Raw genomic sequence first — 8,400 nt, 5'->3', positions numbered from 1 at the left:
CAGCTGTATCTCCATGTGCTTCCTCAAACTGCACAGTTAGAGCTGAGCCAGCTCTGAAGCTCTGGCACAGATAACCCACAGCCCAGGTAGCGAGAGTCAACTGCACTCAGCAGTGCATTTTCTTACACATGCATTTTTCAGGAGGGAATTCAGTTAAGTGTTGGCATTGTAGACTTCAGTAGAACACCTTTGATGTCAGCTAAGTAGCTAACCAAATGATGCTCTCATGTCTGAGAGCAGACAATGTAGTTAAAAGAAACAAAGACATTATGTGAAACCCAGAACAGTAATCCTCACATTAGCAATACAGATATTTAACAGGTACAGCTTTTCAACTGTCCACACACACAATTCCCACTGATGTCACTGTGTGGATGTTTGTACAAGGGTGGTGGGATCAAGTCAGTGGTGATCTAAGAATCTGTAAATGGGAGCTGACTGCTTTTTTTTAAACGAAAGAGGACAGTGCACAAGTCAGCTACTGTAATCTAAAATGTTCAACCTCACAGTATACCAGGAAAAAAAAAGATTTTTCATTAGAAAATGGCTAGTCAAAACTATGTCTCAGCACAGAAATTCAACTCCTAGACAAAAGGGATAAAACATGTATCTTTCTTTGGAGCAGCCAATATCCCAATGGCCAAAGCTCCTTCGTGGCCAAAGGAGAAACCAAAGGAGAATGGTTCTTTGACTCAAGTGGGAAGATAGGTCATCAGCGTCCCAGGTTTTGAACTGTTCTGAGGTTTCTCTGTTGAATTTTCTTATGTAAGATCTCATTTTTTTATTCTGATCCTGAACAAACCTTCAAAGCCTCTTTTTGTGTGTGTAAAGCACGCTGTTTTGTTTTTTCTGGCCAGGCCAGGCTGTCAGTTCTTTGAGGAGCGGAAAGAGGGAACCCACACAGCATATGGTACTAGTTGGCTGCATTGCTGTTCCCAAAGAAAGCTGTTTGGCTCTCCTAAAATACAGACAGCCAAAGCATGTCAGGAGAAGTACTGTGGATTAGCACTGATATGCTGTGTTATCTCAGACGCCACTTTTTTTTTTTTTTTTTTTTTTGTGAGAATAAGGCATACTTGATAGGACAAGATGCATAAACATATACTTAAAATAGTATTTCTGTGTGAATCACTGAAATTACTCAATCTAGTATCCTCCCAGATTAGGTTTATATTGGTAGGCTGAAATGAAAGTCTAACTATGGCCTCTCAGAGTTCACAGATACTACTAAATATAAAGTCCAAAGAATGGACACAAGAAATGGACCTCTGATTTTCCACTCCATCATTAGCTGGCTCCTTGGCTCTACCATGGGCATCCCTAACTGTCTGTCCAACACAAAAATTGGCATGGTTCTAGGGCTTGTACTCTCCAGATACAGTGCCCTGGAGGCTGCATGGACAAGGGTCCCTTGTTTGCTCCCTTCCCTGAAAATGGTCTTTCCAATAAGCCCAGAGCCAGGTCCCATGTAATGTGGATATTGGTCTTCTCTAACAGGAGCTAGCCCCAAGCAGGGTGCACACAACCCAGTCTGTGCCGCAGGGACTAGGACCAGAGATTACTGCCTGATCTGCTATTATTATATATGCTAAATAATACATTTACAGTAGATATACTGCTATGTTCATAGCCCCAAGGCACATGCTAAGCCTGTATCATAGCCTTCAGTCTGAGTCCTAATCTGGTTACTGTTCACGAACCACCTTGAGTAACGTCTCACCTAGCCCCTAAAACTCACCGACTCTTTAGGATCATTGCAAGGAGAGAACTTGCATCAGATTTATATGCAGTGTAAATGTACTTGAACAGGATTGCCTCGGGCAGTCTTGTTCGGGTATGCTCCTTTAAAGGCTGTGCTGAGCTATGTTGATTACAAATGCTCCCTGTCAAGCATATTTACCAGCAGCACTTGTTCCCAGTCTTGCTGGTGGTCAAATGACTGCTGAAACATCAAGAAACCAAAAGCTTTGCAGTTTTAATTCAAATGCCAGTGTGTCATTGAAAATTGTCAATGGCCTTCCTACCCCTGGTTATCAAAAGGCCTTGGGAATAAATACTTCAGTGATAGCCAAGAAAAGCTATCTGAAAAGCCCTCCTCCCTGCCCTTTCCCTTCATCATGACTCACCTGGTGACCAATGACCCTCTGATTTAAGTGTGCAAGTTGTTAATGTAGCAATTAGTGGAAGAGCCTAGAGCAGGGCAGGGACTTTGCCCACCAGCATGGATAAGGTACTTGAGGATTTTGCTAATCATATAAGTGGATTTACTACGTGCCTGGTTTTCTTGGTTCTCAGGCAACCTTAGCTGCAAGTGCAGTTTTAGGTAAGTTGAGGGGAAATATACACATTTTCAGAGATGATTCATCTGCTATATTTCAGATGTCTATTGTACAGTGAGATTATCATGTCTTAGAGTCCACTGAGTGATAGATGAGATTTGCGCTGACTAGGAAGTGAGCCCTTAGTGTAACTCAGAGGCAGACAACTCCGCTGTAGCTACCTACTGCTAGGCAGATGAGTCCCATACTAAATACCCGTCCCAGCAAATTCAGTTTGAACCACAGGATTTTTGACTCAAGCCACATGTGAAAGGTGAATGTGCCTTAAACCAACAATTTGGGATCCCTCTGATTACATTTCAGTAATATCACTGTCAATAGAAGGATGGCTGTTTCATTTCATTAAGCAATTGAGTACCTGCTCTGCAGATCTTATTTTGGGGATTAAAGCAGTTGGGTATCCAAGCACTATAAATCAGTTTAATCACTCTACTTATCTTGGTATATGGAATGGCTACAACAAAGAATTTAACTGACCATCTTTCTTCGGCTGTCAGCTGCTCTGGAGCAGTGGAGAGATTTCTATCCTTTAGAAAGAGTTCTGCAGCTGCCGAATGTCTAAAGCAATTCAGGGACCTGTCACAGGCTTTCCTTGTGACAGCATGAGTGAAGTCTCGCTACAGAGGGGAAGGAAGTGAACTTACTTTGCTCTTTTAGTATGGATGTAATCAGCATCATTACCCAAGGGAATTGAGCTGTAAATCTAATGTCAACTTCAAGGTTAGTATCATCCAGAGGACTTCCTAGCGAGAGATGGGTTCACTGCGGTGAAGTATTTTGACTTACTGCTGTTGTGTTGCTTTTGATTATGTAGCCCTGCAACTGCACGAGCTGTTACCTTGGTGGCCATTTCCTACCTGTGTCCTCTTATGAAGGTGCTTTGGAGGACTGAGACAATGTGCACTGGAAATCCACATGTCAGAGGAGGGGTTGAAGTGCAGTGTTGGGAGTGAGAGTGTTAAGCTGCAGTGCTGCTCCTTGGCCATCACAATCCCAAATCCAAAGGAGAGGTGGGTTTCATGAGACAGCAATTTTAGGATGAATTTCAGTCCTAGCCCCTTCTTTCCCTGCAATACCACCTTCCATTGTCCTGCACAGCCTGTGTGTAGGACCTTTCTGCATGAGCAATGGGTCTTCTTTCCACACATATGATGAGATTTAACCAGCAGCATCCAGAGCTGTGACCAATGCCAGAGTAATTTGAGCAAGTGAATTCCTTCAGTCTCCTTTGCTCTGCCAGCTCTTCGGGAGAACAACCTTCCCCTCCTGTGGCTCCTTCAAGTTTCTTGGGGAAGTCTGAGGTCACAGATGTGCTTCTCCCTTCTCCAGATGTCTGTCCATGAGTGGGTGTGTGTCTTTTCCTCTACTTTTCCTTTTCTGTTCCTACAATTCTTCAGGGAGAGTTGTAGTTCCTTAGCAACCTCAGAGCTACAACAGTCCGTCGACACCACCACAGCCAAGCAGGCTTCTCTAGAAGACCTTGTGCTTACCGACACATGGGAGCTCATGTAGGAACAGCATGAGTTTTTCCTAGAAATCAAAATAGACACAAAGCAATCACAGACCCTTGACGGTATCAAATTTTAATCCTGGCCTCACGCTTTCTCATAGCTCCATGCAGTGTTATGACCACACTGAGTTACGTGACCACAATGCCTAGATGCATATGACTCAATCCTATAGGGTACAGTCTTTCACATTTCTAGAAAGTCTTCAGCAATCCTCTCCCTTCTCTATACTATCTCCTGCCTCCCAGCATGGTGGGCTGATGACAGATGTCCTGAGCTGACACTTCCTCAGTCTTTAGGATGGGCTCACGCATGGATCCAAAAAAAGACCTGACTTGTCAAAACCTTTAAGCACAAGCTTAATGATGGCAGACAGATAGGGGTATAAAAACTTGTTAAAACTAAGTGTACCTCACGGTTCCTTGTTATATGATGACTGGTCATGAATTATATTGGAATGGTGGTATTTCTGAAAGAAACCAGAGAGGTTTCTCCAGCATTGCTATTTCCAAAAGCTGCATTCATTTTCTTATTCCCTTTCTTAAAAGCCCAAAGCTACACCTTTCTAAATGTCATTCTGGTAAGGTAAGCATTTCAACACACAGAGATGATACGGTCAGTGGCCTGATATTTATCGTAACAAACACTGAGGCACTCCATTAAGCACAGGCTGCAAGTGGCTGTAATTGTAGGTAATAAAGGACACTGGTAGGACCCTCCCATGGAACACAGTTTTAAATCACAGATCAAAACACAAGACTGAACAAACTAATCACAGTAAAATCAATGGTGCTGTTAACCAGTGAAGTCCCATGAAAGAGACATGAGGGGGACTTGTTTTTTTCTCAAGACCGCTGAGTGTGCTTCATCTTTAAGAATGAAACCTAGTTTATTTTACTAACGGATCTCAATCCCAAATTGGCAAAAAGGCTCCAAATGTCCTTTCCCCTTCCTATTCCCTTCCCCATTCATGTTCCCTTCCCCTTCTCTTTTTTCTCCCTATCAGTATAACTTGAAAGTGAATACTCATGTTTAAATACCTGTGATTTAATACTTTTCTGTCCTACCTCACATGAATCTGTCCCCACTTTATAACCTGCCTTCAAATCTGAATACTTGCTGATGTTGGGTGGACATTACAAAATCCTCTGTTGGAATTTCACTGCACTCTCTAAATTCTCAGAATAAATTATCACAGAAATTCCTTGTAATGTGACTGAAATGGCAGCAATGTCCCCAGTAAGAACATTCCAAGAGAACAAATTTTCCTCTTGTTTTATTCCTGTATAAACCCACAGGCAAAAATTCAGTCAAAATACTTCAAAGCAACATCTGGGTAACAAAAGTTTTCAATTCTGCAGAGCTCAGTAAGACCTCGCAGGATCAGATTTCTCTAATCTGGAGCCCAGCCCTAATACATATTAATGCACATGGAGGCTCACCACTGTGCAGCCAAATCATGTAAACTGCCATTTGTATATCAAAAGACTTACACATGCAAGAGCTATAGTTGTTCTTGTAAATAAAGAGCTTGTAAAGGCACTTGCAATTATGGGGACAGCGGGTCTCTTTTCAGGCCTGCTGGCTTTTGCTACCAAATTTGGTTGAGAAGTAGACTTCAGCATGGCTTTTGTATAACCCTTTTTATCATAACTGCATGCTTTCTTCCACTGTCTTCAACTGAGATGCTGACTGTGCACCTCAAGATCTTGGACTATTGGCTCTAAGGAAGTTTAACATCCTACAGTTAGGCTGAAAAATGGGTAGCGTGCATCTTTCACTGTACCTCCTAAGTTCAATTTCTGCTATATAAGTTCAATTTCTACTATATAATGCAAGCTAATAAGACTAGAAACTGCTTTTGTAGAAATCCAGATAATAGCTTCTCCCTAGATTGCTTCTTGGCATAATAACTTTATTTGGTAGCATCTCAGCAAAAGGCTGATGGGGCCATGCCTCCTTCTGGAAAATGGATAATGAAGCACCGCAAAAAGGCCCTGCCATAGTTTAACTGGGAATAAAATACATTACATGCTAACTCATAACATGTGGAGCAGGAAAGAGATTTGCAATGTAACACATTTCCCGCTTTCTTTCCTGTTACTTTTTTAGCATACAAGCTAATAACCTGTAACATATAATTATAATAACTAGAATTCTAGTATATAAAAGGCATGAATTTTATTTAAACCAAGCAGAGCTGCATGGTGACAGAAAGAAGTCTTAACTTTCATGGCAAAGTATTGTTGTAAGAGTCACCACGCACGTGTTTGTGTGAGTCCTAAGAAAGAATTAAGATCATGTATTACTGGAGTCAGCTCTATTCTGAGAAGGTTCCGTATATTTCTGATAATTATTGATGATATAGTGCCAAACAAATGTGGCTGTATATCAACATATCTTTCACCAAAATCACTGTCTTGCAAAAGTGCCTATTGCCTCCTATGCTGATTCCTTGTCACAGGGAAAATGGTCTGGTGGGGACAATGTTAACCCAGGTCCAATTTCTTGCTTTGCCAAGGATTTGTTAGAGTTGGGAGCAGCCTTTTAGTCTCCCTGGCCCACTAGACCCATGAAGGACTTGAGTAGCTGGCCCTTGGACTTCTAACTGGCCCGGCGTCATCTCACTGTCCCGTGTAACGCCTGGGGAGAGCAAGTACCTTGGAAGGGAGTTCACAACCCAAGTAGAAAGGTGTCTGCCAACAAGAGATGCAGCAGATGTGTTTCTTAAATCCTGCTCTCTTCACAATTCAAGCACTTAATGCATCACTTTCCTCCATTCATGATTAAGTCCTAAGCTCTATTCTTTCCTTGAGAAATACAGCAGAGATCAATACCACCTTACAAAGCAAAGACTGCAGAGGTGGCAAGGCTTATGTATCACACATACCCCGTGTTGGATAATTCAGTAGCCATAAGGCACCAACGTCACCTTCAAGCCTATTAAAGCCTTTAGTACCCACTGTCTATAAAGGGTAGTGAGCAAGCTGGCAGCCTCCAACTTCTCGATTACTGTGAGTGCTTAAACCAGCAGCTGTTTGAAACATGCTTTTGAGTCTGGAGGATCTTTATTCAAAATGCAATGGAGAAGCTGTGACAAGAGCAATTGAGAGTGACTTTCTTGTTTCCCAGCCTTCCTTCCTCAAAAAGGAATGCCATACACATCCCAGGTTCACCTTTAGTCTTAAGGTAGGAGATGCTTCCATAATCACCTATGATAAAATAAAGCTGAACCTAGGTTCCCCAGATCCTGGTGAAGTTATTTCGGAAAGATGGAGACCACACACCCAACTCGAGCCGTGTGTGAAGGAACACAACAACTGATGCTTGTTTATTGCAGGCCAGCCTCAGTAAGATGTCCATCAGCCCAGGTTGTGAGAGGCAGATGGACAAACACGTTTGTCCATGTTCTCCATGTTCTCCAGGTAGTTCTCCTAACTCTCCCCTCACAGAGAACTTGAGACACGTTGGGAGTTTTAAGATTCAAGTTAAAGATGTCCAGTTTTTCACTACCTCCAGGGTGAGGTGAGAGGGCAGCAGTGAGTGTTGAGGCTTTCTTTGGATCTAGTCCTGGGTGTCTCTCTCTCTAACAGGGGAAAAAAAAAGCATTTCTGAGGGTAAATACACTGAAAATTGCAAGAAGCATAGTTAGATGTGGTGGTAATTGAAGTGTTGTCTCAGTTGGGCAGAATCAGGTTCTGGAGAAATCTATCTGCCAGAGAAAAATCAATCTGAAGGGAAAACCAAATCAAAACCATGAAGAAAACAGAATTAGAGTGGAGAAAATTCTTGTCTGCCACTTCCCGCGTTATAAAGAGAACAAGCCAATTCAACACTCTGCTGAAATGGTATTACCTTCTTATCAAGCAAACTGAAAGAGAATGTAAAGCCAGTGCTTTTATATATACAAACTGCATTCGTACCTATATTTTTTTAAAAAGGGTGCAAGACTGGCAAGAAAAATCCGTTGATTTTCAATTTTCTGCTGACTCAAATAAAAGGAGTGACTGAATCCTTGTAATCTCTCCTATTTTTTAAATTTATTTTTTTATTCAGAGACCCTTTAAACTCATAATTTCTGACTACAAGAGTTGACCTAAAATCAGATTGCCACATAACTTTAACTTTCTTTTTCTGTCCACCAGTAAACATTTACAGTATAAAGAACTTCCTGCTCAGTTGACAGCTGCTGCCCTACTCAGTCAAGTTTACTGAGTTCACAGAAATGCTGGACATTGCACTTGAGCTGTCACAAATGACAGCTAAAAACTCCTTAGCTCTAAAATCTGAAATTTTTTTTTTAATATGAAACTTGAAAACTAGCCAAAGATGAACTGCAGTTTAAATTTCCTACCCATTCCACAACTCCACAGCTAAGACTGGTAAGAATAAAGGCTCTGATTAAACTCCAGAGGTCAAAACGGGTTGGACGTTGTCATGCGGAGAACAAGTAGCTCAGTAACAACTTAATAGGCTGCAATTAAGATCACCCACGGCAAGACTCACAATAAATCTATATCATTATCATCCATCAGGAATCAGCAACTTGAGAA

The sequence above is a fragment of the Grus americana genome, chromosome 2 (genome assembly GCF_028858705.1).
Source record: "Grus americana isolate bGruAme1 chromosome 2, bGruAme1.mat, whole genome shotgun sequence".
Classification (NCBI taxonomy): domain Eukaryota; kingdom Metazoa; phylum Chordata; class Aves; order Gruiformes; family Gruidae; genus Grus; species Grus americana.
Note: the sequence above shows the minus strand (reverse complement) of the source record.